This window comes from Balaenoptera ricei, chromosome 8 (genome assembly GCF_028023285.1).
Source record: "Balaenoptera ricei isolate mBalRic1 chromosome 8, mBalRic1.hap2, whole genome shotgun sequence".
In the NCBI taxonomy this organism is placed as follows: domain Eukaryota; kingdom Metazoa; phylum Chordata; class Mammalia; order Artiodactyla; family Balaenopteridae; genus Balaenoptera; species Balaenoptera ricei.
In genome coordinates, this window is record NC_082646.1 from 111427240 (window position 1) to 111445095 (window position 17856).

Below are 17856 nucleotides of genomic sequence, written 5' to 3' on the forward strand. Positions count from 1 at the left end.
ACCCGAGGGGGCTGACTGTCATTTTCCCCTGAGACACAGAGGATGCAACTACGGCACAGACAGGTTAAGTTACTAGTCCCCTAAAGGCACACAGCCCCTAAGTGGCAGAGTCAAGACGCAGACCAATAAGACGGGCTCCAGAGTCCATGCTCGTAGCTGGCATGTCGAGTTGCACCGTGTCCACACCTGGTGGTGGGGGTGCAATCGGTGAGCACCCCCCGAGGACCACCTCATAGGAACTGCCTGTGCCAGGCCTAGGTCACCACGGCAGGACGGGGGCCCCAAGGCAGAAAGCCTCCTTCTCATCCTTAGCGGGCCCCTTCCGCTCAGCTGCCCGATTCCCACCCAGAGCGCCAGTGTCCTGGAACCAAGGGGCGGGGTTCCCAAAGGCAGAGGCCGTGTGCAGGTGGGCACCGCGTGCTATCAGCTGAACCGTGTCCCTCCGAAATCCATCTGTTGAAGCTCTAATCCCTGGTACCTACAACTGTGACTGTATTTGGAGGCAAGGTCTATATTTCTTTTTCTTTTTAACATCTTTGTTGGAGTATAATTGCTTTACAGTGCTGTGCTAGTTTCTGCTGTATAACAAAGTGAATCGGCTACATGCATATGTATGTCCCCATATGCCATCCCTCTTGCGTCTCCCTCCCAACCCTCCTTATCCCACCCCGCTAGGTGGTCACAGAGCACCGAGCTGATCTCCCTGTGCTGTGCGGATGCTTCCCACCAGGATGCAGGGTCTTTAATGAGGTGATTAGGGTAAATTATGAGGTCACTAGGGTGGGCCTTAATCCTACATGGCTGGTGTCCTTATAGGAAGAAGAGGTCAGGACACAGACACACACAGAGGGCCGACCCTGTGAAGACACAGGTAGCAGACGGCCGTCTACACGCCGAGGAGAGAGGCCTCAGGAGGGATCAGCCCTGCCCACACCTGGATCTTGGATGCCAGCCTCCAGGACTGGAGACAAAAAATGCTGTTGTTTGAGCCGTGGGGTGGCAGCCCGAGCTGACCGATGCACTGCAGAGCCCCACGACCTCGGCCAGTCCTCTGGACCAGCATGAATGACGGAGGCCGTGCCCGCAGGCAGGGGACGCAGGGCACGCACCACCTTGCCGTCATGAAACCGGTCGGGACCGACAGCTTCACGTGTCTCACGCGGGGTGGGGTGGGGAGGGGAACTGATGCTTCCAGACCAGGCTTGCACTGTGCAGGGCGAAGCTCTGTGCAGACCTGCCGGCCACCCAGCCTGTCTCTCCCACCTCACTGCCTGCTGCCCCTGCTCCCAGCCAGCCTCCAGGGCACACGGCTCCCGAGGGCGCCGGGGCGTGCTGCCTGCCCTGTGTCTGGCTGGGGCCTGATGCATGGCCGCGAGCAGAGGTATTCGTTGGGGCAGGCGGCTGCGCAGCTCAGGCACGTCACGCTCTGAGTCGTGGTCTCCGGACGTGGGGTGAACAGGGCAGCGGGTGGCCGAGTGACGGCAGCTCTGCGTAGAGCCCTCGCCATGGCCCTGCTGCTAGGTCACCGCGGGGGACGTGCGGGGCCCTTCACCTCCAGCAATTTGTGCCCCGTTCCTCTGCCTGAGACACCCTAGGCCCCCTCGTCCAGGAAACCCCTACACGCGGTACACAGTGACTCCTGCACTGGGGGTGACAGTGTCGTCTCCCCCGCTTCCAAATTCGTGTCCACCCAGAACCTGTGAAGGGGACCGTATTTGGAAATAGGGTCTTGGCAGATATAATGAGTTAAGATGAGGTTGTACTGGAGGAGGGTGGGTCCTCATCCCACGACTGGTGTCCTTATAAGAAGAGGACGCCCAGGGCGCCATGGAAGGGATTTTAGGATGAGCGGAACAGCAGGATCTGAGCGGTGGAAGCTCGCTCGGCCGGCAGTGCTCGGTAGCGAAGGGGGACAAAACCAGGGCTAAGACCACCATGGCCTGTTGCCGTGGCCCAGGTGACATAAGAACAAAAGCCCAAACCAGTGGGGAGGGAGGGGGCAGATTCAGAAAATACTTAGAGGGAAAACAGAGGGGAGTCCGGTGGACCGGACGGGGCAGCCAGGAAGAATCTAGACGGTCAGGGGTGACTGCTTCTCGTGCCCTGAGACGGGGACACACAGGGGGAAGGGCTGTTGGCCAGGAAGATGGTGTATCCGTTTTTTAGGGCTGCTGCGACAAAGCCCCACGGGCTGGGGACTTCAACAACAGATTTATTGTCCGGTCCTCGAGGGTGGAAGTCTGAGATGGAGGTGTCGGCGGGTGGGCTCCCTCGGGGGCTGGGAGGGAGAATCTCTTCCCCCTCTTCCCTGCCGTTGCTGGAGATTTCTTGGCCATCTTTGAGGATCCTTGGCTTGGAGAAGCATCACCCCCACCTCGGCCTTCATCTTCACAGGCCGTTCTCCCTGTGTGCAAGTCTGTCCCCAGATGTCCCCTTTTGATAAGGACCTACTGGATTAGGGTCCACCCTAATGGCCTAACTTGATGACCTCTGTAAAGACCCTATTTTCAAATAAGGCCACATTCTGAGGTACGGGGCGTTAGGACTCTTAACTTATGGCTTTGGGGGGACACAATTCAGCCCGCAACAGATGGCAGCCTGGGGTGCAGCGAGGGGTCTGGGCTACCCGGGTGGGTGGATCCCGCACGCAGGAGGTGGGTCTGAGGGTCTGGGCAGAGGTCAGGGGAGAGCTCTGCCAGCCACCTGCACAGAGGGTTAGGGTGCAGGGGGGCGGGTGGGTGGGTGGTGGTGGGGAGAGAGGGCAGAACGTGGACACAGCCTGTGCCCGGGCAGTCTACCTGCACCGAGCCCACGTCTGACTCTCACGGAGGCCGTGAGCCCCTGGCCCCAGACCCTGACGATCCCCTAACCCATCTGCCGAACCGGCCAGGCAGGAAAAGAGGAAACGGAGATGTGGAGAAATAAAAACAACTGTGTCTCTGACTGGAAGAGAAGAAACCCTAAACACAGCAGAGGGAGATATGCCCGGCCCTCCCGGGCCCCTGCGGGGTTTTATGGGAAACCGTGGAAACGTACGGCAGGAGGGGGCTGGAGATGGGCAGGGAAAGAGGCAAAGTCCTTCTCTGACCTTGACGGAGAGATTCTCTGAAAGCCTCTGTGCTTTCCAAATAAGATGCCCTTTAATATTTAAAGCAAAGATGCACCCCATCCTCGGAGGCAATACCATCTTGAAAGGATCCTTTGAAATCCTTAGAAGGTAGAGCCAGGGTTATTTTAAGGTTAAGAACTCTTGTTCATTCAACAAATACAGATCCAGGGCACCGTCTCTGAAGAGCGTGGGGCGGGGCTGTTGCCTGGCTTCGTCATGATGATACAGCCCACGTGCTGTCCATCACGGGCACCACTGGTGGGTCTGGACAGAGTCCCATAATCAATCACGTGCGGATTCCTGCAGGGGACGGATGGACCATCACACAAAGTAGGGTAAACAAAGGGTATAAATAGCCTCAAATCAGTTCAGGTCAAGTTTGACTGCCAATGAGTTATGAACACGCTTTCGCTTCTGAGATCTTTTTTTGGATAAAGGGGGTGGATCCTGCATCGTCTGACGGCCTGTGGGGTGAAGAGTGGGGCATGGGAGTGGAGACACCCTGCCCTAAAGGTACCTGCTCCCAACCCTGAAGTTTGCAGAGAAGGGTTAACAGCAGAAAAGGAAGGAAAAACATGTGTGTGAAGAGGAAACACAAGCAGGAGAGGCTGGGAGCTGGGGGCTCCGGGTGGGAGGAAGCAGAAAAGGACAAAGCTCCTTCCAGAAAGGGCCCGGCGGGAACGGCGAGGGCCACACAGGCGCCCTCCACAGACCACGGTCTTGGTGCACAGGGGCCACGGGCCATGGGAAAGGGGTGACCAGTCCCTGAGCAGTCCCTGGACCACGTTCATATCCACTCTCTGGCGTGTGTCCTCTAAGCCAAGGACACCTATGGTTCCCTCCTCACCCCCTCCCCATCCCCCGTTTGGCCAATTCAAACTGATTTGTAGTCATTCTCATCTGTCACTGTCTTAAGTGTCATGGGCTCCTTTGTTGGTGCTGAAATCGGGGATCTCGCTTGGGCAGGGCAAAGAGCTGGGGCTCTCTTGGCTTGCCACAAGGAAGGGAGCCGGTGACACCCCAAAGAACCCGCTTCCTCAGGGCAGGACGAGCACACACCCCTAGTGTTCATCCCCTCTACACAGTCCTTCATTCTACTCATTACCCTCCAATCAGCCCAAACACCAAAAAGATCGGAGATGGTCACAGGCGCCGACGGAAAGGGGAGGAGTGCAGGCAGTCCCCGAGTCCGTTTGGTACCGCTGCTTGCTGGATGGTGGCCCCCACGGGAGGTGAAACCTGCAGTTTGGACCCATGCCATTCACAGGATAACGCTTGCGGTTCCCCAAACAAAGAACCATTGCCATGACAACTGTGGCGTCCCAGAACTCAGGGACTATTCTGAGACACTAAGCCGTGAGCTCTACCTTTAAACGAATTTGATACGATTGGCTTTGACCGTGGTAGCATTCTCTGGCAAGACGCGTGAGCAGCAGATGGAGGGAAGTCTGCCCACGGCTGACACTCAAAAAGCCCCCACGAGCGACATCTGTTCGGGAGACAAGAGGACGCAGTGGCCCGAGACATGTCATGAGCGAACTAAGGAAACGGAAATGGCAGGTCTCAGGCCGGGAGCGGGCAGGATCCCTGACCCTTCAGCCAATGGCTCGGGGCAGGTGGGAGACGCTGCCGACATCCAAGGCTATTTCACGAGAGAAATGCTGAGCCGAACCACCTGGGAGACGTCCCTTCCTCAGCATCGCTGCAAAGACCCCGATGGAGGGCAAGCGCCCACGGCAGCCGCCGTCACCCTTCGCTCTCACCGTTCTCCCAACTTCTTGCCAGTTCACATAAAACTTTGCTGCTGTTTGAGAACATCCCACAGGGCCAGGATGCTAAATGGTGACGCCGAGAAGACAAAATTGTGTTTGTTCCCAGCACCAGTGACCTGTGGTCAGCACGATGGACAAACCATCCTCACCGACACTGGACGGTCGGTGACAGAAACACGTGTGGCCAGAAAGACGGCAGGGTCTGGGCGGGGGTAGGGGATGCAGGACTTCAATACAAAGCATGCCTTTGACGGAATGAAGAGAATATACGTCTAAATATGTCACCCGATGTTTACTGGATGCCCACTCTGTCCCAGGCCCTACAGGCAATGGACACCAAGAACCTCGCTGCCAACCACAGCTGTCCCTAGCTCTGAGCGACGGTGGTGAATTCTACTGAAACAAGCCAGCCGAGCAAGCATTTAGAGGCAGGACGTCCTCTCTTGGGGCCACAGGCGTGGCCCCCCCCCAAGGCTCTGACTGCCTCTTAGCCTGGTCCATCTGAACACTGATAAGTGCCCTTACCCCCTAGCCTTGGAGAATTCCAGAAGGACTCGGAGCCCTTCACACCAGCTTTGGTGCTGTCTGGGATCTGTCCACCTGGCGGAGCGGATCTAAGCATGGCCCCAGCGAGAACTGAGCAAACATTATCGCCTGCCCCCCACTCCCACCCCAAGCCCTTGGTCACACAATTTTGTCATCACTCTTCCTCATCGATATTTTAGTATCTGTTCTGGGCACCAAAAAGGACATTGATAAATTCGTAACAAAAGGAGCAAAACACAGTGTTCTGAAATTTTTTTCCCCTTCTGGAGCACATCCATGTCGAATTTGTCTTCCACTAGCTGGAAAACTCTACAAGAAAGCAGGGCATGTGACGGACAAGAGGCAGAGTCGTAGACCTGGGCTTGAACCCCGACCTCACCCCAGCGATGAGCATGGGATCCTGGGGAAGTCATCAAGCTGCCTGAGCCAAATTTCTGTAGGAACCGCCTACTGTGCTCACCAGCACTTGGCACCTGCCCTTCTCTGGTCCTTTCTCTGGTGCAGCATCCTTCCCCACCCCGCTGGCTGCAGGGTGACCACAGAACCTAGAACCGGCCATCGGCCAACAACGAATGATGGCACCGCGATTTAAGGGAAGGGCTGGTTCCCTGCCCTCAGCCCAGCTCTGGCCGCACCCTGCCCCTCCAGGCCGTGGTATTTGTCCAGACTTCCCTTCCCAGCTCTCCCGCGGAGGACCCCCGTGGACTTCCCAAAGTTCTGGTCCAGGGGAAGGAAAACGCTTTCTGGGTCTACTTATCGTCCTTTTCCTGGACGCCCCCATCTGGGTGGCCTCCTTGGTCAGGGCACCCCGTGTGGCCAATGGCCCCAGGGATGAGTGTAAATTGATGTCTGTTTTGTGCCTGGACCCGGATGACTGAGAACTTGACACTCATCACCCCATGAGCCAAGACAGGATGATTTTCTCTTCTTCGGCCTCCCTTCTGACCACCTGATGCTCCCTTAGCATCAATGTGTCCCTTCTAGCCTGGCTAAAATCGGCACCGCTTCTGTGCCCATGTGGACAATTCTTCCTTCTCGAAAGCCACCTCAAGCGTCTTTCCACTCCCTCTCATTAAACCCAGAATAGAAACCTTTTTCTGCATTCAGTCGAATTCTACCCCACACAGTCTTCTAAGCCCTCAGCCTGCGTATGAGATCAAACACTTGCAAAGCCACGAAGAACTTCAAGACAAGACACTTAGTTCTCTCTGTTTGAATTTGGGCTCAGCCCTAATCATAAAAGAGCCCCCAGTGCAGCCGTGGGACAGAGTGGAGACAGCGCTCACGCCTGCAGTGGCTGCTGAGACCGGGAGAGACACTGGGGCTCCCCCAAGGTCCCACAGATGAGTCCAGCTGGAACCCATGTCCTCCTGGCACTTGGCCTAATGTTTCTTCTGGTCCCACTACCCAGCCGCCTTCGCGCCTTCCCGACAAGGAAGCTTCCTGTGCCTGTTTCCTGACATAGTTGAGATGTGCACCCTCCAGGTGGTTCTACGCCACAAAGTCCAGAAATTCCGGGGTGTGTGTGTTTTCCCTAAAGGCCACGTGGGGCTTTGCCAGGCTTGCTGAGAACGGATGGGTCCTTAAAAGCAGGACACCAGGGGAGGGACCCCCTCTCCTGGCATCAGGACACCAGCCTGACGGGGACCTTGTCTGGGGTCCTGTAGTCGCTCCGAGGCTTGGTGAGTCAGGGACCCTACAACGGAAGGTCGTAGGTGAGGGGTCAGAGCAGAGCCCAGATGGGACACAGCACTCTCGCTACGGTGGTAAAGGACGGGGAGTGGTCCAAAGCCTGGTCTCGGGAGCACCCCATAGAGCCCAGGGGACCGTGCACCCCGATTTCTGGGAAATAAGCTTCTACTCTGAATGCAGAAGGGAATCCTGCAAACGGGAGAAAACGTGGCAGGGTAGGGCCCCTGCTGGGAGAACCACGGGGCAGGCGGGGGTGACCCACGGAGGCGGCAAAGGTGCCCTGGGAAAGGGGGTGGGTGGACAGAGGGCCGCAGGTGGGTGGGCCAGCAGCCGTCTGCGCCGCGTGGAAGCGGCCCAGGTGGGCGGCATCGAGGAATTTCCACCTGGAGGTGGACGGGTCTTCCTAGTGCGGCCTGGGGGTGCGTGCCTGGGGGAGCCGAGGGCCATCTGCTCTGGCTGGTCCTTTGACCCCACAGGGAGTGCCCCGGGCTGGGGTGAAAAGATGCAGCTCCTGGTGCCACTGACCGAGCGGAGCAGCCTCGTGGGAGCCCTGGCTCTCTGAATCACAGGTTCCCGTCCCCAGAACGTGGGGCCCCGGGTCGGGGTCCCACTGCTTCCTGATGACGGGCATCCTGCTGGGAAGGAGGCTTCTCGTCCCCGCCCCCCAACTCAGGCCAGGCACGGGACCTCCTGGGGGCGGCCTGGGTTTCTGGAGGCGTCTGTAAGGTTCCTCTGGACTCCTTCACGTTCTGAGTCTGGGTTTCCCTGGGGTCACCAACTGTCACCCCCTCAAAAGACAACTACTTCCGAAAACACCCCGACCTTCTACAGCTGTCACCATGAAGACTGCGGGGGGAGGGCGCGTGCAAACCTTAAGGCAGAGGTGACTCTCCGAGGAGCCTGGCCTGTCCTCTTGTCAGGAGGTCCCACTAGACCTTCTCCCCAGACGTGGGAATTAAGGGTGGGCAGTGCGTTCCAGAGCCCTGGTCTCCTTCGGCTGTACTGGATCCTTCGTCTGTGACACAGATGCACTTAACTCACTAGTGCTAAAGCAGAGTTTGAAAACCACCCCCTAGAGGGACATACTGAGGACCAGAGTTAGGGCACAGGTCAGCCAGCATGGAGGAGGAGGGGGAGGGGGAGGTGGTCGAGGGGAAGGAAGAGGAAGGGATCCTGAGGGACGAGCAGGTGGAGAGGTGCTGGGTGAGCCAGAGGTAAGTACCACTGTTCCTCGTCCTACAGGCCACTCGTTAAGGCACATCTCGGAGCAGCATGGAAACCGGTTTTCCTGGATGAAATGGCTCAGATAAAGAGCCCAGGCTGGAATTGGCCAAGGGCTGCTCTCCTTGGAAGGTCCCGTCACCGCTGTGCCGGCTCTGGGACGGGAGCCTGCACCAGCTCCCGTTGACCTGGTGTCAACAGGAGACAGACCGGGGCCAGGGCAACTGGGCTGGTGGGTGCACAGGGGGCATGGGCTCTGCAGGCAGAACCCAGAAGGTGCTGGTAAAATCAGCCAAGAGCACTGGGGGTGGGGGAAGGACGGGTGCCCTCGGAGCCCTGCTGGAAGGTGGCGGCTTGTCCGCGGGGAAGTGCTCCTCTGTGCGCAGCCTTGGGGAGCTGCCTGCCGACCCCCCAGGAGGCAGGACTGCCGGTGAGCGGGGGGAGCAACAAACTCGGGAGGGGGGAGGGAGGGTCCAGGATGCACAAAGGGTCAAGGACAGCATCGTGGCAGCTAAGGGTGGCTCGGTCCAAACCCCAGCTCCCTGTGACCTCGACGTGGAACGCATTTCTGAGTCTGGGAGCCTCACTCTCCTCATCTGTGAAATGGGGACAGCGACAGTGCCACCTCGCTGGCAGGGATCGAACAAAAGCAGTGAGCGCGATCCAGGCATGAAAGGGCACCGACACAGCACTAACTGTTTCCGCTGTTCAGAGCAAGACAGCCTGTTGCCTCCTCCTCCAAGGAGCCATCCCGACTCTACGGCCCATTGGGGTTCGCTGCCCCTAACGCTGGCTTCAGCCCCTCCCCACTCCCTCCCACAGGCATAGACATTCTCCACCTGCAGGGAATCGACCACCAAAAGTCCAGCCCTTCAGCTGGGACACGATGTCCACCAGGAGGACAGTCACGGCGGGAGAAGAATGGCGTCGGGTGGAGAAAAGCCAGAGCCCGGCCGAGAGGACCCGGGGGCCGGGAGAGGGGAGGGGAGGCCCAGCAGAGCTGCAGGAAGCAGGGTGAGTGGCACAGCCAGGGACCCTAGGGCACTCACTCACTCCTTCCCGCTCTCGGACCCACTTCCGCTGGGTCTGAGCACGGCCTCAGAGAAAGGAAAGGATGGGCCTGGGCTGAGACGTGTGTCCCAGGACACGGGCTCAGAGGCCGGGTCTTGGAAGCAGGCCCGAGGATCAGATACAGTGGGTGCTCGGGGTCGGAGAGGAGCCCCCCTGGAGAGGGAATGCAGAGGTGCAGCGGCCTGCAGTCCGGGGGTGCCTTCCACCTGTGCCCGGGACCACCCCGTCAGGACCGCAGCTATGGCTCCCACACGGGCCGGTGTCCACCCTGCTGCAGGGGCCTTGGGGGGCGTTCCCGTAGTTGGTCGGGGGAGGGGGTACTTGTCACAGGGGGTGGGCAGGGGCCAGACTCCCTAAATGTCCAGCAGTCGTGCGACAGTCAATGAGTTGTGAGTGACCCTCCAGACGTTCGTAGAGACGCAAAGCCTGCTTATCTGAGCATAACCTCCCGCCCACCCCGACTCAACAGACACACTGCCTTCTGCACGGATATTCACTGAGTTCTCCGGAAATGCAGCTGCTACGTAAGTGGAAGAGCGTTCGTGGTGTTTGGTCCGGAACTTTGCCAAGCACAGCTCACGATTTCGGGAAACCGCGGCACCGGTGGCTGGCGGGCCCTCCTGGTGTCACAGCTGCCCGAGGCGCTCAGGGACGTGAGGCTGAGTGCGCTTGGAGGGGAAGAGCGCCCACCTCTGGCCTAGGCCCTGCTGCGTGGGACACCCTCTCGCGGACGCGCAGGCCACCTCCCCGCCCATCCCTCTCTGCCTTCCGTTCCTTACAGGACAGTTAGGATGTTACGCCGATTTTTAAAAATTCCATGTGTGTGTTAGGTTACGTTCTCTATGAATCTCACTCTCGGACAATGAAGGCGGTGCTACGCGATAATGGTTATAAAACGCGCTGGGGCCTGAGGTGCTCGAGAGACACGGCACGGGCAGGTGCTCACCTTGAAGGCAGTTGTGCAGAGAATGTGTGGTTAAGGCCGGGGGGAGATGGGGGGGGGGTCTCTGGGGCTCCCGCTTGTCCACAGGGGATGGAGTCGGGGAGGGGTCTTCCCCAGGGGCCCAAACTGCACAGGAGCGGGAAACAAATAGCCGAGAAAGGCTCAGGTCTGGGGACCAGTTCAACCCAGAGGACGGGGAGGAGCAGAAGTGTGCAGACAGAGGTGGGCGGATCCTCTGAGCACCTCTGGTGGGACACGTGCTCCGGCAGCCACGCACATCCCCTGCACGGGGGGCCATCACAGCCGGGGACACCTTGGAGGACGCGTCCCCAGCCCGGGCCTCCACCAGGCAGCGTTCCAAGGCCGCATGCATGTGAAGGGGCCAGGGAGAGCCCCAGGGGCAGAACACGGGCAATAACGACAAAGCAGGGGAAACACACCGGGCACAGGGGGTCAAGGCCTCACGGCCGCTGCTGCACCCTCTCGGGACCAAGACGACGAGTGTCCCCGGGAGTCCAGTGAACAGAGCATCTGGGACAGACCAAGGCCACCGTGGATCCCCAGTGGACACTCACCGGACACCAGGGCTGGGAGTCGGCCATCCCGACAGAACACAAGAGCAACCCTCGTGCGGGGTCACAAACGGGCATCACCTTAGCTTGCGCCCCGGGGCATCAGCTATGTTCCAGGATTTGGGGATAAACTCGGAGACAGCTATGCCTGGGGGAGGGGAGGGGAGCTACAGCAGCGAGCACATGACCGCACACCCAGAGCGGGACGATGGAGACCCCGGGCGGCACACAGAAGAGGGGGGCTGGCGGCACCGGACACGGCAAGGAGGGAGCCGCGCGCACTCGGCTGGACGAGGCATCCGGCACGGGTGGCCCACACGCACCGCACAGCTCCCTCGGTCCCGAGAGGGCGGTGACACGGGAGCAGAATCAGCCGTGACGGGGCGACAGCGGGCTGCTCGCATCTGCTCAGGCTGCTCCGTCTGCTGGGGCTCTAGCACGCCTCCCTCCCTCAGCAACTTGCCTTGAAAATACTCTCTGGGCGTCCAGGCAACAGCTGTGAGGGCCGCATCATTCTAGGGAACAAACTAGCCCAGCTTTCCTTGGGAAGGCTCGTTCTGTAAGCTCACAAGGGGAAGACTCGGCAGTGCCGACCCCAAACGAGCCAATCTGATGACATGAAGCAGGTTAGAACGGTGGGTTTTCCCCAGGACCTGCCGGCTCTGCATGCAAACAAAGGGTGCCGTGCACACTTAATATCATTGCTACGTTTCATGGTAAGTAGCATATTTTACAGTCCAAATGCCAGGAAATCTGAATGCTGCTTTCAAATCGGATCTATTTTATTTCACAGCAGGTGAATAGCTACCAAGCAGGTATTATTATTATTTTTTAAAGCATCATGGCTCCGTATCAGCACAGATGTTACATTCTCACACATAAACACACACACACCGCCCCCCCCCCAAGAATAATGCATTAAGAAATCTGTTTGAAAACACCTCCCTCTCTTCATCATCTATACATAACTAAAACGTAATTACATAGCCACTCCGTCTCGAAACCTAGCAACAGTATCCAAGCGATCCTTGGGCGGCTCGTCAGACACCCAAACTCACACATCAGCTCAATGGACTTCATTTAAAAAAAGCAAAACCTCTCGCTTCTCTCCCCGTAGCTGCGGAAGGACAAGATATAGGAAAACAAACCTTGTTCCGCTGAAGAAGAACAACCCATGTCATTTAATCCATCTGACACTGCATCTCCCCACAGAGCCAGGCAAAAACAAAAATAACAAAGGTGGTAAAAAATAGGTTATCCCAGTCCAAAGCTCATCAGCTTGCAACATGCTTAATCTTTGCATGACTATTTCGGATTCGAGCTCCCCAGCTCCCCAACAGCCTTGCTTTGGGGGACCTCCATCCTACAGAAGCCATCGCAAATGCTCGATGGCAAAAGCTTTTAAGACCTGCTGGGCTCATGGATTCAGCCGCAGCTCAGCAATGGATGACAACAAGCAAGATTAACTTGGGTATTCACGCTCGCTTTTAAACCATCACTTTCTCTGAGTAAGCAAATGAGATAACCAAATGGAGGTCACGTTTAATTTTTTTAAAGAGGAAGGGAGTTTAAAAAAAAAAAAAAAAAAATGAACCACAGCTCCGGTGAGCAGCAACATACATGCTGGCCGGGCTGTGAACAGAACGCTTCACGACAAGATGCAATCTCTCTTTTAAAGGGATAGGGTTCTATCTACACGGCGAGCTGGATCCACTTCCGGATTCTACAGACCTCGGAGGGCCCACGAATCACCTCCTGTGTTTCAATACGGTTAGCGTCTTCCCCTAGAGCCACAGCGGAGCTTGCTCAGTGCCCTGATTTCTCGGCGGGGCACTTTTGTGTCTGGAAAACGAGGGCTGGCTCCACGAAGGTGGCTTGAGGCGGGGGGATATTCGAGCCGTTAAAGGGACTTTTTCAGAAAGGCATCCCATTGATTAGGCTGCATGCAGAAAGTCAGGAAAATGTGTAGCATTTCAATGTGCTCACTCTGAACACCAAAATCAACCCCACGCCTAACTTGGAATCCGGGGGATCCTTCCACCATGTTTACCTTCAGAAATGCAACCCAACACGATTTAGGCAAAGGTGAGTCTTACCTTCATTTCCTCTGAGTTCAGGATCCTGACGTGTGGAGCTGTGTTCTCCAGAATGGTGTCCCAGCCCCCACTGAGCCCCACTGAATATCTGATAAACACAAGCCTGCTAGCAAGCACCACGGGCACCTCCTGACAGAGGCAAGAGCCAGCAGCCCCAGATACAGGACGTGAGTCCCCATTCCTCTGGATCGCTGCTACGCTGTGGTACAGCTTATAAGTCAAATTTTGCTGAAGATCATAAGGTAGAAACACGGCCCCCGCCCCATCCCTCTCCAGCACCCCAACCGTGATTCCTGAGGCTGCAACAAGAGGCAAACGGCCTGTGAAGTTCCCCAGCAATCATACCAGACACCTACCACTCAAGAGTCCGGGGGGGGGGGGGGGCAGACGAAAGATAGCCCTGACCAAGAAAGACTCTGACAGCACCCTCCCAGGTCACAGGGGGTCAGGGAAGCCAAGCCACAGAAGCTGGAGCGGAAAAGCCATGTGGCCAGGGAGCCTCACACACGACCAACTGGAGACCCCCAATCTCATGTGGCCCCAGGAAGACCTGCTGTGTGGGCGGAGAGCACTGCCCCCAGCGCCACCCACTGCCCCGTGCCCCCGCCTCTGACGATGCTTGGGGGGCAGAGAACATTCCACTCTGGCAAACACATCCAAGCCAGGAATCGATCTGCCCACAAGGGCTCGGCTCCTTGACACCCCACTCCAGGTGCCGGGAAATCGGGATTTTATGTCAAGAAGAGCGGGCGGGGAGGGGCTGAATGCGGAGTGGGAACACCGGCGGGGGAGGGGGTCACTCATTCAGCGGACATTTACTGAGGCCCCACTGTGCGCCAGGCGCTGTAACAGCCCAGAGTGACAGTCATACAGCAATGTGAGTGCCCTCCGGGGGGTTGATGGCAGCCCCCAAAAGACGTGTCCGAGTCCTAATCCCTGGATCCTATCATCGGGACCTTATTTGGAAGCAGGGTCTTTGCAGATGTAATTAGTCTCAGGATCTCAAGAAGAGATGGTCCCGGATTTCAGGTGGGCCCACAATATAGAGGCTGATGGCTTTACCAGAGGAAGCAGAGGAGATCTGGGACACGGCAGAGAGGAAGGCGGTGTGAAGGAGCAGGGAGGCATCTCCTTGGCCCCAGGAATGCCAAGCACTGGCAGCTACCATCAGGAGCTGGGAGAGAGGCGAGGAAGGAACCTGACCTGGAGCATCCAGAGGCAAACAGCCCTGCCGACACCTTGACTTTGGACTTCCAGCCTCCAGAACCGCGAGAGAATACATTTCGGCTGTTTGAAGCCACCCAGTTGGTGGCATTTTGTTATGGCAGCCCCATCCTCGTGTTCTGTGCAAGCCCACCAGAGATGGGGGCAGGGCAGGCAGGCCTGGAGGGTCCCGGGAAGCAGAGGTAGACTGGGGCTCAGATGTCCAGCGTCAGAACTGCTGGAGGATGGAAAACGGCGATGGCAGGGGGCCACCCCAGACCTCCTGGGTCAGGTTCTCGGTGGGGAGGGGCTGCTCTGAGCACCTGCTTTCTACACAAGCTCCCCAGGGGCACCCACACCTGGCACGTGCTGCCGGCCACTGGGGAGCCTCGGAGGGTTTCTGTCGGCGCGTCAAGAACAGTCAGGAACAGGAAAGAACTCCCCATCTAGGGGATCGACTGCCAGAAACACAGAAGGCTCGCTGGGGTGGGGGACGAAAAAGCAGCCGAGGTGGCTGGGGACTGGGACGTGGGGGAAGCGGGGTGCATGCAACAATCACAGAGGTGGGGAGCTGCTTTTCTGAGCAGACGTGCGCCGTTCTCCCTGGGAGAGCGGTTGATGGGCAGTTGCCGGTTTGGAAGGTCCGGGGTCTGCGGTCCTTTCAACGAACTCCTGAACCCCGGGGGCAGGGAGGCAAGGAGGACATCGCCCTCTGTGTCATCAGCTCCTAAAGGGCCAGGCCTGGGACAAACGAATGTTTCCGAAGCCCCAGATGAGCAGGGGGCCCAAGGGGAGAGAATGCACCAAGAAATGCTCCTGGAAAGACGGCGGCGGAGGGGAAAGAGGAGGCCCCTTAGGAACTTGCCAGTTCACCTCCTCCCAGGCCTTCCAGGGGTGTTCAAGCACAGCACAGCGGGGAGAAAGGCTGCCTCCGCCTTTCCCGGGAGGCGTGAATTCTCCTCGAGACTGGAACGAACTGGGGGGCAGGGGTGTCGGAGTTCTGGACCAATGACTTCTGAGGTTTTTCCCGTCAGAACTCTTGCCTTCGGTCGCCGCACGGAGGTGGCTCTACCCCCAAAGCTTGTCCTCCTGCCTCCTGTTCTCTGTCCCCCCTCCAGAGAACAGCTTGCAGGCCGTGTCCTTCCTCGGCGAGGCCTCCTGAGGACCCTGACCCCGCAGGGGAGAAGCGGTCCCGGTGCCCTTGAATATGTCACAGCGGGAGAGAAGCACCGGGCTCGACATTTCTCTTTGAAATGTGAAAACTAAATGTGGAAGCCAGGGAGGAATCAGGACTAGGAGAGAAAACAATGGGCTCCGTAGGTGAGGGCTTAACCTGGGCCTTGGATGAAGACAGGGAGGCTCTAGGGCAGGATTTCCCCCCTGAAAACCCACCCACGGGCGGTGAGAGGCCTGCCTGAGCCGCGAAGCCTTTTCCGGGGTCGTCCTGACGGCACAGCTCGGGGCTGCTGGTCTGCAGGGCCCGTACCTCAGTCCTAATCCTACTGATTCTCGGATGACCCCTCTGCAGCCCCCAGGCCCAGCCTCACGCTGCCGCCGAAGTGTCCTCCTCCTCCCCTGCCCCTGCCCTCTCAGCCCACCTGGGGAGCAGAGTTCGGCGGAGAGATGCTCAACTCTGGCCGCCACAGAGCGCTGAGCCTGAACCAGGAGGCCCAGAGGAGAACTTCCTGTGGGACCATCCCCTGTCAGCGGTCTGGGACCCAAGAACCCTCTTCTTCCCTCTCCCTCCCTCCACCCACGCGTCCAGCCCCGGTTCCAGCGCCAGCCTGTGTGAAGACCCCCAACCGCCCCTGCCCAAGCCTGTGTTGCTGCCTGAAGCCCTGGAGTGCCAGCCCCCTGTTCTAGGCTCACAGGGAGGCAGGGAGACTGGTGGTGGAGAGCCCAGAGCCCCCCAGAGTCATGTGAGCCTGGCTTCAAGGCCTGGCCCAGCCAATCACTCTACCACGTGGTTCTGGGAGAGTCCCGCCTGGGAGATGCCACTGGAGCCCTGCCCACACCCACTGGCACTCAGTGCGCCGGGTACATGGGCCACTTGCCCCTACGGGCACCTGCGTCTCCCCGAGGAGGGTCCTCCCTGGCACGGAGCAGGCCTGAACTAACAGGAACTTGACCGGGTGGGTAAATATACAAGTCACCTCGCCCCTGGGGTGAGACAAGGCCAAGGTGCGCTCCCGCGACCCCCCCGGAGGTCCTGATGGGACTGGGTCTCGGGTGCCTGCGGTACCTCCTCGTTAAGGCACCTGAGCTGGCGTCCTGTCCCTTCTAGACTTACTCTCCGTGCTCCCACCGCTGCCGCCTGGCACCACCTCCACGGCAAACCACTTCCCTCAAATCCTTGCCTCAAGGTCTGCTTCTGGGGGAACTCAACCCAAGTGCCATGTCCCATGTCAGCTTCGTCCTTGGTCACACGCAGACAGCGACCGCATCCTTGGAGGAGCATGGGATGCTGGGCTCGCAGGCTCAGAAAGGGTTGGCTGTTTCCCTGGGCTTATTCCTTCCCCCAGGGGCAGGGCGGCTTTCTGAGATGGCAGGCACCGACCCGCACGCGGGACTTAGCCAGACTCACACGGGGGGGTGGGACAGCGCCAGACCCTCCCCCCCGCCACACCCAGCAACCAGCCTCGCCGGTAACGAGGGGAGATGCAAAGCTGGGGGGGCCTCAGGGCACAGAGCAAACAACCGGGTTCAAACCTCGAGGTTTAGTTAACACGACGCTGGATCGAGATCTTAGGATGGATTTACTGTGCGTCTGAGAATGAATGCATTGAGTGACATCTGCACCCACGAGGGACCCACAGCTTCCGTGCCCTTCATCGCCTCTCTGTGAAATTTTCAATAGAATCCACTTAAACGGCACAGTTTGCTAGTTCACGATCACAGATGCTGAGTCAGACGACCCAGAGGAAAGCAGAGGACTCTTTTTTCCCCTTCCTTGGAGATGCTGAAAGGACCCGGCAGGGAAGCAGATTTTCCGTACTATCCTTTCCCTTCGGGACACGCCAGGGAAAGCCCACGGCACAGGTAACGAGGGGCATGGATTGATAGGAGAAGCCACCCCACATCCTCACTGAGCCCCAGGGCGTCTACAAAGGTACAGCAGGCAGACCTCAAATCTCAACCTCCGCACCATGACCCACGGAAGTCACTCGTGCCCACCGTGACTACCCCATCTCTCGACAGGGCAAGCCCTTTACAGTTTAAAGAAATCATTGATTCGAGCGGGTGAGTGGTGATTAAAATGTGTTCACCCAACAAACAGGTATTATTTTTATAATAAGAAAACCTGTTTGTAGAGAGGTGTTTGCATCCCAGATAGGAAATGGGAGAGACAAGCCAGGAACCTCCCCGACCTGGGTTTTAACATGGGCACTTTTTGAGCAGGATGGGTTCATGGCTGGGGTGGGGAGGGGTATGAATGTGTAGGGCAGGGCTTGGGGGCAGGGGGTGGAGTCCCTAGTTTCTCTCGGCTCCCTTCCGACGGCTGGGTAAGGAAACCACTTCACGCCTCCCCCTGGCGTGCGGGCCCCAGGCAAGGGAAAGTGAAAACAACGAGGGTAGGTAGCCCCAAGTTTGTCACCATCGCAGAAACTCGGAGATCCAGGGGTCCTTGGGG

The 17856-nt window shown here is 58.3% G+C and overlaps 1 protein-coding gene across 10 annotated transcripts in view; it reads right to left on the reverse strand.

Annotated features, from left to right (window-relative positions):
- The window catches only part of SHANK2 (SH3 and multiple ankyrin repeat domains 2), a 552759-nt gene that overhangs the window by 323667 nt on the left and 211236 nt on the right, over positions 1 to 17856 (reverse strand). The gene's annotated exons all lie outside the window — the stretch shown is intronic.